The sequence below is a fragment of the Homalodisca vitripennis genome, chromosome 7, assembly GCF_021130785.1.
Source record: "Homalodisca vitripennis isolate AUS2020 chromosome 7, UT_GWSS_2.1, whole genome shotgun sequence".
In the NCBI taxonomy this organism is placed as follows: Eukaryota; Metazoa; Arthropoda; class Insecta; order Hemiptera; family Cicadellidae; genus Homalodisca; species Homalodisca vitripennis.
Window position 1 is genome coordinate 112,847,129 of NC_060213.1, and position 16,134 is coordinate 112,863,262.

Below are 16,134 nucleotides of genomic sequence, written 5' to 3' on the forward strand. Positions count from 1 at the left end.
TAGGCTATCATAAATATGTTACTATTAGTACCAAAGTTAAAGTTAACCTTTACGAGCGCTCGCGTGATCTGAGATTGAATTTGGGTTCTATCCTGAGGAATGTTTTTCTTCTTTAGCCAGAAGTGCGAGGTTACTGAAGCCCACACTGATGGGGGATTTCCGATCGGTACTTTCCCAACCTCAGATCACGTGCCAGATCGTTCAACATGATCTAACGTCGGAAAAGTACCGATCGGAAATGCCCCTAGCCGTCAGTACGGGCTTTAGTGGTGCATTCCTGCACTTCTGGCGAAAGAAGAAAAACACCCTTTGGGATAGTACCCTACATTCAAGCTCAGATCACGTGAGCGCTCTTAAAAGTTAACTTGAACTTTTTATATTTATAATACGACGTATGTATTTACCAATTTATATCGCGTATTAATAAGTATTAGATAGGGTTGGAGTGGTATCCTTATATCAACTGTTTTTGTACTGATAAAGAGGAATTTTATCTCGTATATTATTGTTGTGTAATTTCTAAATAAGAGTGTTGTAAAAATGTTGGTTTTTCGTGTCATAAAACTCCCCAAATCTTAATTTTTCTAAAGGCAAATAACGAACGAAAACAATCACATAAGTTTGATGGGAAGGGTTGCTTCTATGCGAATGTTCAGTTTCGATCCAGTTCACCTTCCTCTTAGTGCAGCGTCTGGAATCTGACGCTATCACAGACTTGACTCCTGGAGTCTGAAGTCATGTTCGTCTGAAGAAATCCAAAAGAATGTCGACGATGAAGAACCCGAAAATGAACTTTTTACATCGTTTCGACATTAGATACAACTGGAATACATAATGCAAAAAATATAGTGTAATCTAGTTGAAGAGGTATCTAATTGTTTAATCAGGTGCACAATCAGACTACATACTCTGTACTAAAACGAAGGTGAACTACGCTAAACCCAAAATTCGGAGATCCAAAACTTGTTATTTTTATTTTTTGTTACAAAATCTAACAATCAAATATAACAAATATTTTAATACAACTAAGAAGTATCTCTTGTTTCCGAGTGGCTCCGGACGTGGAGACGAACGAAAAAATCGCTCGCTCGAAGTAGTGCCCATCATGTAGCAGAATAAAATTTCAGAGGTCTGACTAATGTTTGAGAGAGCTATCACATTTTATAAACTCATTTCCACAGAACCCATTTTCTAAACAAAGAGTTGTAGTTCCATTTCCGACTGGGCAGTTGCAAGTCCGTTTATCTTCATAGCGATAGGACGTTTGATTCTGATAACTCCAGTGATAGCCGTGTAACACTGATTATTATTACTAGTTAACAATGTAGAATAATGTATAAAATCGTTTGCAGTTAAATGGCCGTATAAAAAAACATTTATAACTTGGGAGCAACTAACGGATCTTAAGCGTGTAATACTACAAATTGAGAATTCAGCATAGCTTTTATACACACTAAAAGGGTTAAACATTTTTAAAAGTCTAATTAAAATTCAGGATTAAAACTATTAAGAGACTTAGTCTACATTTTAATCCTTAATTATGGTCAAAAATGCAACAAATTTTTCAGCCACAATAAGAAAAACCTGTTGGGTATAATTTTTTGAGCAGAATTAATGTAAGTTATCTGGTCATGGTTGTTGCAAGGTTCTAATGAAATGATTGTCGTCTTTGATGAAATTATGGTTTTCATTAACGAGCAAATAAAACCTAGCGGACAAATTATTGCCGTATACAGACGGCCCGAAAACAAGGCAGCGAACAATTGCATATCTGGTCTAACAACCGGCCAATCGCGCTTTTGCTGCACTCATCCATAATCTCGAGGGAGCGTGCATCCTTAAACGGCGCAAACCGATAGCCGAGAATAAACTGGTATCAGTACTTTCCAGCCAGACTCTTAACCAAACGACCCTGCCCGGGGAGCAAAATCTGACTGCGACTTTCTACGCATGTTGGCGCACTTTTATTTGCGATCGGTGAAAACCTTTAATGACGGTTTAATGGCGGCGAGACTGCCGCTCGCAGCTATCTACACGACGCGACGGGGCTGTTTTGGAATCAGCCTGGAGGGAAATGTGGGAAAACGAAGGATTCTTCATGAACTGAACCTTACTCTGAGAGTAAAAGAAAGTAGTCATGTAAAAAAAAGTGAAGACTTTATTTAACATGAGCAACCCAGTTCTTAAGAATCACATGTAGATAATCACAACATTATTGGAAACAAACGATAACTTGTTTCGAGGGAGGAGGGGGGGAGGAACCCAATCAAAAACCGACTGTACCATCTTAACAGTAACTCCTCCAGATTGCACCAGGTCTGATGATATTATTAGTCTGGACTTTAGACTATTTTCAAACTCTAAATTGCACAGTGGAGTTGCAAATTGCACCATTATTGTACGCAGCAATAGCGTAACATGTTGGGGAGGGGGAGTTGAGGGGGATATAATCGGCCCCCTCTATAGAGCCATAATATTATGTAAAATATTTGTATAACAGAAAACAAATTTGTCTTGTATGCAGCACTGTAATGTTTTATCTTGAGTTAGGCCTATGTAAATAATAAAAGTTCAGGTGAGATGTAATTATTCAGATTTACTCTATTTTACTCCCCAATTTGTGTGCTGTGCTCATTAATCACACTCACTCCCCTCTCCCCCCCCCAATCAACCAAAGCCAAGCCCTAGTTACGCCACTGTACAGGTCCGCATTTGCTGAATGTGGCGAAAAACTGCGGTTAATGGTGAAATATATTCAAGAAAAAACCTTTTAATTACATTCATTATCTTGTTTTATTGCATGTTTTTCATAATTATCAACTCCAAAACTATTTGTTACAGTTTTTCTTTTATTTAGATTATTTTAATCCAACTTACTACTAAAAATTCGTTTTAGTTTCAAAATAAGTGACGTTTTAACATTTTAGACCTGATTTCACGGAAACCCTATTGATAAAACAATTCCTATAAATTAAAAAGCTACCTTATAAATAGAGAAAACGATGTTCGAATGATAAAAACCAAAGAATTCGATGTTCGGATGATAAAAACCAAAGAAAATTATTATTACGCTACACGCCAATAAACGCTGTGTAAACGTTTTTACTTATGATTGCAGGAAAGCAGTAAAATTGCATTTTCTCAGTTAATCAGACAAGGCACTAAAGTAGCATCTTATCTAGTTTTTATAGCCTGGCTTTTTATATCTCTTCGTAATTTTATGTTCTTATATTGGCCTTTGTGAATTGCAGTTTGAAAACGTTTGAAACCAGAGAGAGTATTTTTGTTTATTTGTTGTAGTAAACAACGTTAAAGTATCTGTGCCAAACTGCAGGACTATAACCTATAACACTTTCGAATTACAAATGTCTGTAGGAAAAACACAGACTGGTGTTACAATAAGCGGTATAGGCACTCGGAACAGTTCTGTTAATTATTTCCTAATCAATCATTTGCCATAAAAATTCTCCACATTTTTAAACATCAAAAGAGGTAGCCGACCATGGTCCATGTAATTTTTGCGGTCTCTGTCTATATTCCTAAACATCCGCAGGAGTTTGACTCCTATATGAGAATCGTATGTCATTGCAACCCGTAATCTGCCATATTGCTTTTCCTTATTAGGATATTGTTTATCAACTTGTAAACGATCTTCTACATAAAATACAGCAATACTCATTGAAATAGCCTGGGCATCGTACGCTCCTACAACACATAAACTGCTATATTCCTTTTTCATATTCGATATTGTTTATCGACTAGTAAAAAATGATCTAAAAAATTTGCATCCGAAAAAGTAGCGTTATTTTCGGAGCTACCTTCTCCCAAATAATGCAGCAATGCTCATTGAAATAGCCTGGGCATCGTACGCTACTACAACATATAAACTGCTATTTTGCTTTTTCATATTACAATATTGTTTATCAACTAGTAAACGATCTAATAAAATATTTTCATCTGAAAAAGTTCGATTTTTTTTAGCTGCTTCCTTCCAAATAATGCAGCAGTGCTCATTGAAACAGCATAGGCATCGTACGTTGATACAACACATAATCAGCTATATTGCTGTTCATATTACGATATTGTTTATCAACTAGTAAAAAATCTTCTAAAATATTTGCATCAGAAAAAGTCGCGTTGTTTTTGGAGCTGCTTTCTCCCGAATGATGCAGCAATGCTCGTTGAATTAGGCCTTCTGGCCTTTAGGTGTTACTTTGCTTCCTACTATTTAAAACAATAACCATTGACCCTGAACACAAAATTTCCGAAAATAGAATCCAAAGTTCAACATCATAACTAGATGATAAAATGCGCTATAGACTCACATGCAGGAAATTGTCGAGCAGTTCGAGCCGTCCACGCCAGTCCTGGGACCTGTAAACAAACGTGACACGTTAAGCACTGTCCCATTATGTCAAAACAAATGCACGAATCGTGACCTTCGACCTGAGCACGTGGCCCGTTCGTGCTACAGAAAGAAATGGGCCTACAACAATAAACCGTACATGGAGTGACAAATGTCCCACACTCACAGAGAGAACATTGTACTGTTTCCCTCTTTTAGAGGATTTTGACCTTTCCAATTTTTTAAACTATTTACTTGGAAAACTCGTCTGAGGGCCACTTCCCTTGATATAATGCACTTCTTGGAATAGTGCTTCTTGGAAAGCCCTTACAGGAACTTTCAATCCTCCCCGAATGGAAATAAATAGATTTACAAATTGTTACAAAAACATATTGAATTCTATACATCAAAAGTCCTTAAAATCATCACTCTTTGTTCAATCTTGTCCATTAGGCGACACTAACTGCCATTTTACTAACGTCTTCTTCTGTCTTCACGCGCAGAAATGTCTTCATCACACACCTGGCAACTCGTGTACTTCATCACCTTTCTAGGGCAATTGTACCTCTTCACTGCCACCACTAAGGCCATAAACCATTTTGATCTTCCTTTCCATTGGTTACGCTTGTCAACGGTGAGATCGTGTACGTCTTGGGTTTCCTCATTATCCCTCTCAACTGCAGCAACAACACTTTGTTTGTAATGTATCTTCATCTAAACAATGTCTTCTGAAATCTAAATAAAAGGAATCATCAAGGCAACTTGTTCTGTTATCTTGCCCCACGGCTACTTAACATTTCTTGGTATCGAGCTGTCACACTTATCGGACTCATGTCGGGTTTCAAGCCGAAGACGACAGAGTGACTGTCAACGGACTGTGTTTTGGAGGTGTTTGACCCTGCTCTGGCGGCGACACTGGATGCAGATTGCCGCCGTGGCGCGTGCTCCGTGTGCCGAATACTGGATCATAACGGTAACTTCACAGCACGTTCCCACCGACTACAGGAACAGAAGGAAAACATCTTCCGTTACATAAACAGGGCGATCTTATAGGAAAGTTTATCAGCCGCGGTATTCGCCATTGCCTCATCATCAGCTTCGCACGGTTATCATTAATCTAATATCAGTGACACCACCGACATAAATAACCGTTTCATCTAGCCGTTTTCAGGGATGTGTCTACTTTCATGGGGAAGTCTTTTTCGGTGGGACGATTTTGATTAGGAAATATGTCAAATGGTTGAATTATTTGATCTATATTTAGAATTGATTATAGTTTAAGTACAAGATCGTTTTTTGTCATGTAATTGATTTTCTAATGTTAGCTAATTTCTCACCTTCCTATTATTTTGAGAATTTCAATGTGATGGGCATCACGGATTTTGATAAAAGTTATAACTCTTGATACTTTGGAAACGGGAAGAAAAACGAAAACAATTCAATTTTGGTCTTATACAATATTTATAGCAGGACACTATAGCTGGTTGTTGAACATTTCTTAGCTGTTTATTCTTAAATAGAGCAGTATAATGGTCTATTATACTGTTCACTATTTATAATATATAGTTTATTTTCAAAAGATGTAAAAACCAGTACTGTACTTTATTCAGATAAGTTATTCCTTGCAGGTGTAACAGCATTTATTGCCAACATTATTAAGCTTGGTTAGAATTATGAAAAAAATCTGTGCAGGATTGAGAAAGCAATATAATATAAAACATGTATTCAAACCTCTTCGTGAAACAGCCTGTATGAAATTACGCAATTGGAACAAAAATAGCCGATTAAATATAAAATAAACATCGAAGAAGCAAAAAAGTACTAGAATGATTCTATTGAAATCACACAAACAAAGTACTATTGACACATACACTCGTAATTGTCCAAAACTTACAAATTGCGAAAACACTATATTTATTTTGACACCTTTGACACAATTAATCTAATTTACCTTATCAATAGTAATAAAATTCTTAAAGCTAAATGAGCTAACCATATAATTCATACGGCACAATGACTCACGTGCACCGCTCTGACTGGTCACCGAAGTTATGAAAGCAAGCCTAAGGTAAAATGAGTCACGGCCTTCAATATCTCCTGGATTGTTTATCTCGCGAGATTAAACACGTCTCAGACATTATGCGATACGCTGAATATTTGAATATTGCAGTGAATATTGCTCCATAGTCAGGCACATAGTTTTCAAATTCTAATTACTAATTAACGTGACGTACATGTTTGCAAACATAAACAAATACTACGTAAGATACTAGACGAAATATAGAATTGTGTCATCCCCAATATAACTTCAGCGGAGTTTGGGCATTTGGTAGGCAATATCAAAGTAGTTGTTATCCCTATGTAGAATGATATCTTAATAAACATAGTATGAATATGAATATCGTAGAAATCTGAAGAAATACAATTAAAATACACTTAACGTATTTGTAATGGTGGGAAGTTTCATTCAATACGAATGTTGAATTCAGCTTCACTTCGCCTTCCGCTTAGTGCTGCGTCTGAAATCTGACGCTGACACAGATATGACTCCTGGATTCTGGAGTCAGCGTCTCGTCTGAAGGGATACAAAAATGTCGGCAACGAAGAAGCTCAAAACGTTTCGTTTCTACATCAGAGGCAGCTATACTGTAACATTCCAGACGTTGCACTAAGCTGGTGGTGAAAAGAGGCTGAACTCAATATTCGTACACTAGATTGAAATAAATACGCCATTAATCAATGCTTGCTTTGCTAATAATATGTCGAAATTATGCCGTTCGGACATATCCACAAGTAGAACCGCAACTCTACAGTAAAATAGGGACATATCTTCACGCGCGAGGAATGTAAATTTAAGTAAAAAAAGAAAAGGCCGATCCCCCTAAAAGGAAAGGACTGCGCGAGGATCGTATCTAAACAGAACAAGGGGAGAGTCGATGCAGTAAAAGAATAGCAGTTTTGATAAAAAGTGCAACGGTCACATACAGGAACTGAACTTGCGCTATATCTAACTCGAACTTTAGGGCTGGTTGTGCCGGCGGCAATCTTAATTTAGTCCCATAGAACAATGCTCAACCTCCTGCACTTTTACTAGCTTACTTTTTGTCAAAAACGTTGGAAGATGTCTTATTATAAATATATAGTTAATAAACATCCAAATGATTTTTAGTTTCTTTTGAAGTGTTTATAAAACTATTCCAAAAAAACGTTTTTGTTTCTTTTATACATTATTCAGAAAAATTTCACAATTATGTCTACTTCGTCGTTTAAAATATACACTTATCCAACTAAAAAGTGTTTGTTATATCTCCTAGTATTATCTCCTATAATGCTGCGATTTAAAATAAGGGCGTAACATTTAACGTTCTCATGGGGGGGGGGGAGTACAGCTGGCTGACTTTTAAAGTTCGACTGCAACAACAAGAAATTTTGTAATTTATGGACGTCATTTTAACTGTTCCTCCAAATTTTATTCAGAAAAAAAAGAAGAGATCCACCTCCGCTGCATGAAATGAAACTTACATACGCCCCAAAACTCAACTCCTAGATTCGTCACTGGATTCATGCCGTTCAATACGTTAATACCGATCTCAGTTGAACGGGAGGGTCGAATCCAATCCATCCTAATCGGAAAATCAAACAAGATGTAGCTGGAGTATAGAGGCGCGCCCAGATCCACTCACAAGTGGGGGCCCAAGTGTTTATCTAGACGCCCACTCTAACCGCAGCCTACAAGAGAGGCATCCAAGTGAAGTGAGTGTTTAGTAGTGAGTGACCTGCATCCATCTAACTCGCACCATTCATGAGGTATCGCGAGATCGCCGAGTAGCCACGTTCTCGGTGTAACATGACGGACGTGACACGCACGCGAACACGTCCAGGAAAGTAACCGCTACGAGCTAACGTGTAACCGATGACGCGTGACCGACACTTGACCGCACTCCCTGTTCGCTCGTGCCAGTGACTTTCCCCGGTGTGAAGGCCGTCAACTACGTCACTGTATCATACGCCGGACAGCCGAAAGGGCATACGAAACAGATCTCAGTACATGAACTGCTGTAATCACATAAAGAGGGAGGAGAGCATTTTCCAAACCCGAAGTCTGAAGATAACTTTTTTCCATATTTTGGATAGATCCTCAATGTATGAAATACCACAACAAATCAGAAGTTATACCCAAATATTCAGGTCAAAGTATGAAGAACACCTTTTCCACATTTTGGATATATTCTCAAGATAAGAAATTCCACAAAAAACCAAAAGCTATACCCAAATATTCAGGTCAAAGTCTGCAGATAACATTATCCACATTTTGGATAGATCCACAATATACGAATACCACAACAAACCAGAAGGTCAAAATATTCACGTCATAATCTGAATATCGCTTTTTCCAAATTTTGGATAGATCCTGAATACACGAAATACCACAACAAACCTGAAGGTATACCCAAATATTCAGGTCAAAGTCTGCAGATAATCCTTTTCACATTTTGGATAGATCCTCTAGACACAAAATACCACAACAAATCAGAATGTACACCCAAATATTCAGGTCAAAGTTTAATGATTACCTGTTACAAATTTTGGATAGATCCTCAATATACTATACCACAAAAAATCAAAAGGTATACTAAAATATTCAGTTCAAAGTTTGAAGATCACCATTCCACATCTTGGATAGATCCGCAAGAAATGAAATACCACAAAAACCAGAAGGTATACTCAAATATTCAGGTCAAAGTCTGAAGGCAACGTTTCCACATTACGGATAGATCCTCAATGTACGAAATACCACAACAAACCAGAAGGTATAACCAAATATTGAGGTCAGAGTCTGAAGATCATCTTTTCCACATTTTGGATAGATCCACAAGACACGAAAAACCACAAAAAACCAGAAGGTACACCCAAATATTCAGGCCAAAGTTTGATGATACTACTCAGTAGCAAGCGGTTTCTGATTGCAATAAAACAACATCGCATACAGGCCTTTTTGTCTCCCATTTCACAAAAGAATTCCTTTCAAAATGCCGATGTTCGATAGTTATAAAATGACACATTCCTCAGCAGCTCAAACAAAATTTAGTTCCTGTGAAGTTGTAACCCTATGCCGACAACTCGTGACGGAGACTCGTGCCGACTCCTGGCGGATACAATAACAGTTTCACTAATTAACAGATTCACCACACCAACAGAAAGCAGAAGACAAAATCATCAAGTCATTCAGGTGACGTTTAGAAAACCCCAATTGGCTTTTCTCACACGGAACGTCTCAGAAAGATAGGAACGTTTCACAAGTTTTTCGATCAAATTCACACGAAAAGCCAGAACACACATTACTATAAAATAGTGAGCAATCCTTGAAATCTTTTCTTTCGAAATACTATTAAATATCTTCATCGACAGGGAGGGTGATATATGTAGCATACATTGGTGGGTAGTTGGTTATGATTTACTAGAGCTCCAATTCCACGATATTCATCCACCAAAACAAAAGGTGTAGACATCAGACAGCAACTATGCTCCATGAAAGAGTTCGGCTGATCAGAGTGATGTATCGTGGTCATATTATCTGAATTCCCAGAATTCTGAGTTCCAAAAATATGTTTGACACAATTAATTCTCCATTAATTTTTAATTAGAAAGTTTAATTTCTGGTTTTTACTTAAAAGGATTTTTTTTAGAATATCCTCATTAGAACTACATAAACTGAGCAAAACAGTTATTACCATCAGCTTCCAGTGATTTACGGGTAATTAGTCCACATCTATTTTATCGTATCATCTTCTTGCAACCATGTTCCAAACTTCTTTTTGGCGCATTCTTCAACCTTGTGTTTTGCAGTACACCTCTCCGGTTTTTTCCATCCAACGTCCTCAGATTCTCAAGAGTTCCACTAATACTTCTTGTACTGCTTCTTTAGATTATCGTTTACATGCAGTTTGTACAACAGAGGGATTTGGTAACACTCCCCCCCCCCGTATATTTAGATACTCCTTCCCAAACACCGAAGAGTAAGTTATCTTAATATTGCCTCCTTTCGCCTTGATAAATTATCATCCTTCCCTTTTTAGGCCGATTGGTCTCCAGGACACTCGAGAAGCGCCTTGTAGGCCTTCTCTCCGAGCATCGTGAGTACTCACGTATCTCCAGTGTAATTACATCGAAAGCCCGGCCACGACCATTAATGCGTAACCCAGACCGAGCACGTCTTGTCGCACCCTTTCTCCCACTTTTCCTCCACATGAGAACCCGACGACCTTCCCGGGAGGGCGAGCGGACACAGATGTGAAGAAAGTGCGATCTGCGCAGTCCCACTCAATAAATTACGGTTTACACTTTACGCTCACTAAAGGTGGTGAGGCGCGCCGTATTCGGAATGGAAGAAAGTGCACTTAAACCTCGGTAGACGAGCATGCTAGCGGGTCAATCCGGGAGTAAGCGTCATACACACTCTAGCTAACGTCACGGAATCAAACTTATGGGCGAGGAATTCCAATTCAATTCATCTCTAGCCAATGTTCCAGAGTTGAATCACCTCAGATATTTATTTAACATTGGATTATAAAGCGTTTGTTATAAAAGCGTTGTTGAATATAACAATGATAGAATACCAGAGCGCTGCTCCACTAATTGTCAAAACTTGTTTAAAACCGATAAGGGCGTTAACAATTGCGTAATTTTTTCCGCAATGGGATTACGGTGGCTTCAAATTTTACTCGCTTTTGGGAAATATATCTGTAACCTAGCGAATATACTTTTCTTTTCTGTATATTATAGTTAAAAAATTGACAAAAGAGTAAAGTTTGACCATTTTTATAACTTTAATCTCCTTGATATAAATATTAAAAGTATCTGGGACAAATAAAAATGGAAACTTAAATTACAGCCTCTTCAAAGATTGATATTTAAAATCCCTTGATTTTCTTCAAAGAAAGTAATCAAAATTACTACTGGTAATTTACAACTAGATGTGAAGGAAACAGGATTTTTTCCGGACATTTGACATCGTTCAATGATACAAAAAATCAGTAACACTACGTTTTACCTGAAGAAGAGATCAGATTGCTAATCTCGAAACGTAGTGTTACTGATTTTTTGTATCACTGAACGACGGCAAATTTCCGGAAAATCCTGTTTCCTTCACAATCCATCTATCGTCAAAAATAAACTTCAAACAACTAGATGGATTCAATAACATTCTGAATCCACACTATGGGTTAATGAAGGTAAATCGAAAATAGAATTTGTATACACCGAAGATTATATATTTTGATTTAAAAAAATGTGGTGTTTCTTAGTGTACTAGTTTGGCACCAACCAACAAAATGAGTTGGTCTCGTCGATCCAAGAGTGCGCTAGTGTGGGTGCTAGGGATTAGTATTTCTGCCGGTAGATACCGTTAGTAGTGATAGGGCAATCGATTGAAGTGTATAATCACCTTTTCTATCGATTGTTTTTAAATTTAATCTGTTTATCGGTTGAATATATGTAAATAGTGTTAAAATACGCATTTACTAGTTATAATATTAAATTTACACCCCAGAAACTAAATTATCCTACGTTTATTACTACATAGTAAGTGAAATATTACACCTTTGATTACATTGCTTACACAACTAGTATAATCAAACAGTTAAGTTACTCTTCATCTTTTAAGTATCTTCAATTAAGTTACTCTTCATCTTTTAAGTATCTTAACTACGGATGTTCACATTTTAAGACACTTATCAGTTTCAATTGAAAGCTAGAAGCTCGAATAATGGCTAAAGCCTGGCATCCTTGCAAAACAATTGATAGAACAAAATCATCCAACTGACACTTTTGAGCTATCAATTGAATGGAAAATTCAATCGATACGAAAAACTCCAACCGATCAAACTAAACTCGCGTTTTCTCTAACTATTAAATGAACCAATTGTTTCAATCGATTGTTCACATCACTATTAGTCAATTTGTGTAACGTTGGATAAAATTCTACATTTCGGCATAAACGAAGTGCATATTCTCTAATAATTTTCCATTTAGTCCTACTGATTGATTATACGAGTAAGTATAACACAATTTTACCTATGCTATACATTTTAATTTTTGATGGCTTCGACTTACAATGCCTGGAATTACAGCATCGCAATTCAAATTTTAATATGAATAGATTATTCTCGAACTCTTGCTCTCAAAATGTACGGGAAAGTGAGTATTTTAAATCGAACTTTCCTCGATTACTTGCAGACAGCGGTCCATCGCTCCGGGTCTATGCCCAAGTATCAAGCATTTCTAATAACTACGACCTCAGCTTTCTAACCATCGCTCCGTCAATTTGGGGGACTTTCTGTAGCGGTCTACTTCGGCCCTGATTACGATCCCGTCTGTAGTCTGCAATATGGCGAATTATTGGGGTGCTCGTTTACCCATTGAATAGTTTCCTGCCATTTTTGCTTGCTACATTTTCATTCTTAAATTGTTCATCGTATTTGTTACGAACATATCCGATGGTACTCTATCGATCTATCGATTGTCATGTTGTAATGTAACAAACACGCATGAATAATTATCACAATAAATCTACGTTTTTTTCTGTAAAGCAACTGTGTAAATCACAACAACGTGAACAAATACTTCGGTTGAATTACTTCACTGCGTACTCAATACTCCACGTGTATCCAAGGGCCAATCAGCAAATGACTAAAAAAATCCGGATACGGACTAAAACTGTTACGGTAATTATGTTTTCTCAATGATATTTCCGATTCGCGGGATTATCAAACGAAAAAAATAATCAGCGTTATGCATATATCCGGTCCAAACTAGCGAACTTCTGTTATCAGGGTAGAGGTTAAGTGGATGATAACATTCTTTAAAAAACTTCAAATGAGTATTTTTTACATTTTACATTTTATATATGTCCGATATGGTAATTACTGACGTTTTTCATTGAACACATTATTCTGTGTCCGGTATGGTAACCAATGTTTAATCCACCGGCATTATTAAAAAAAACTTTCGATTAATGCAAACATTCCTTCGTAGTACTGTGTGTAACTCAGCTGTTGAAAAGATAAAAAGCTATCGGAGAAACGAAAAATCGTTTAAGTGCCCAATGCAGTTTTTACATGCAGTACGATTTTTTAGTGTACTTTTCGAGCTGGAGGCATTTCAATTTTAGTACTATTACGTATTTTTTGATGATTAAACGTCGTTTTGCCAATAAATACTATTCAGCCAGAATACAAAGTCACTAGCTAATCAGAAAAATATATAATAAACTGACAGGTACTTATAACTGGATATCTTTCAGAGACTATCACTTATTTCAGGAATGTTTAGAATGACATTTAAAACGAATATGCCCACGATGTCCTTGTTTTCCATTAGAAAATTGCGTGCGTAACCGCGGGTAACTGATAGTAAAGAATAGACGCACTTATATTTGAACGGAAACCATAACGTGTGTTTATATCCAAATTGTGCCAAGGCATTGCTAGTAAACTAATACTTATTAGGGTGTTATTTTAAGAGGTGGGACTAAAACATCGATCACATCCGATGCAATACAGAGATTGAATCTTAAGAGGGAAAGACTAAGGAGTTCGAGTAACAAGACACTAAGCCTGCAAGGGTATTAGTAAGAGATCCCGTAGGGGAAAGACAGTTTAGATTACATCTTTTTTACCCACTCAGGTTTGTCGTTGATTTGTTCTGAGTTCCCTTTCGTGGCCGAGAATTAATATTTTTGTACTAAATTGTTGTAGCCCATGGACATTATCGTGATTTGTTCATTAGTAGCATCGAATTGACGCAAAAAGAGTAACTGAAAAGCAACAAACGAGTTAGATCGTTAATTGCAAACTTATGTTTCTTTACAGGCCGAAACCAAAAATTATCATCGTTTGCATGCAACACGTGTTCTATACAAGTTTATGAGATAGAAAGGCTACAAACAAAGTACTTTACCGTTCTATAAAACTTTTCAAACACTTCCTCGTGTGGCTTTAGTTCTTCTCAAATTGTTCAGTGTACGAGTCAATAGTATGTGCCCACCATTTGATGACCAAATGGATTCTTAATAAATACCGAGCAGTTTATATACCGATCTGCTGTTTACTCTTTTCCACAAATCACGAATCATAACAACGCAGAAAGTCTTCTTCCACACAAGTAATACTTTCCTTTGGGTCTACTGAGGGTCAAAATGAATTCATTTACGAATTTCCTTGAAATCTATACTGTGAACTTTATGGATACTAATGTACGGTAGAGGCGTTCGACGTTCTTAACTGTACAGTTGGAGATTGAAGTAAGTGGCAGCACTTATAAATGCAGAAATGTTTTCCTCCTTTACCATCAAAAGTCTGTCAACTTCCTTCACTGGTCGCCCGACCATTTCTGCCGAATCTGCTTCTGCGTTTACGTTTATATGTATTTTACAAAATCAAAATGGTATCTTACAAATCGTAGAATACTCCATAAATTACATCCTACTCTGCCAATAATTTGAACAAAGGTATGTAGATAAATACGGCAAACAACCTCTTTTTCTTTGATTAATACCCAAGTCACCATCATTAAAACCCACCGAGAAAACTTCTACTTAGTTTAAGGATAGACAGATTCACTTCTAAGACTTAAATCTGCCCGCCCTCATGGGCCACTGGTGTGAAGATCTTATCAAACAGAATAAGAGGATAGTCTATAGAGTAATAGGTTAATTGTACTGATAAAAAGTACTACGATCACAGACAGGAATTGAATCTGCGCAGATCCAAATTCCACCGTCCTAGACCGTTCGGCCATCGGCACACACATAATATGCTTTCGTTGCACTGATTTGAAACCTTAAAAAGTGTGAGGAAATATCTGAAGATTCTACAGAGTGCAAGGAGATCCAAGCAGAATTTTTAAGAGGACTGTCGGTAACAGCATTCGTGACGGCGGCGGTGGACCGCGACATGACCGCGGTGGCAATGTTGTACCGCAACCGCGCTTGGACAGCGCTGTGCACAAACAATGGCCCAACGGCCCAACAATGGACGTCAGTTGCACTACTAACTAGGACCCCACCACGGCGTGGCGCGCCGCTAAGGTCAAAGGTCAAGGTAACCTCTGATTGCCTCAATAAATCTGTCCCAGTCGAATAGGTCTGGTGTAGCGTGGGCCGCCTTACAGAGGAGGATTTGAGTTTATTTATGTTGCCGGAAATGTTTGAAGTCAGGCATAGTTATTCTCTAGGCTAATTTGCTCAAAATCATCAGTCGAATGACTAAATAAAAAGTATTTGAAAGGTTTTTTAAGAGTTTCAACAATTCCATTGATTGGAGTAGAGCTGTAACAAGAAATGCCGTAGCATCGTGTTTGAATACTATGCTGAATTGGGTTAGCTTAGGTTGTGGTAAGTTAGGTTAGGTTATGGTTATGTTAGGTTATGTTATGGTACGGAACCATACATCCTAAACTGTTAATTTTGTTTGAATATAATGGTTTTATACTTTACCCGAGAAACATTGCACGTTTTATTAAATACCTCAATATTTCCTCCATATCATTTAGGAAAAAAGGACAAACCTGTGAGAAAACGACTATATTTCACAATGTGTTTAATATACTAGACCATTTACAGAAAATCTGGGTATTAAATTTTATACCAGCATTTAGAACACTGTCGTTAATTTATACATGTATTATTAATAAACATATATAATACGTTAATAAAATCAACAAAAGAATAAATCTGCCCTCGTACTAGTCGAGAAGATAAAATAGAGCACAATTGACATAAAGGTCTACAG

The 16,134-nt window shown here is 37.3% G+C and overlaps 1 protein-coding gene across 7 annotated transcripts in view; it reads right to left on the minus strand.

Moving 5' to 3' along the window:
- LOC124366215 (ephexin-1-like) overlaps positions 1–16,134 on the minus strand; it is a 178,173-nt gene that overhangs the window by 86,066 nt on the left and 75,973 nt on the right. For all 7 annotated transcript variants that reach the window (XM_046822595.1, XM_046822600.1, XM_046822599.1 and 4 more), the window contains exon 3: positions 4,326–4,374. The gene's annotated coding sequence lies outside the window, so the exon portion shown is untranslated. The remainder of the gene's footprint in view (positions 1–4,325; positions 4,375–16,134) is intronic.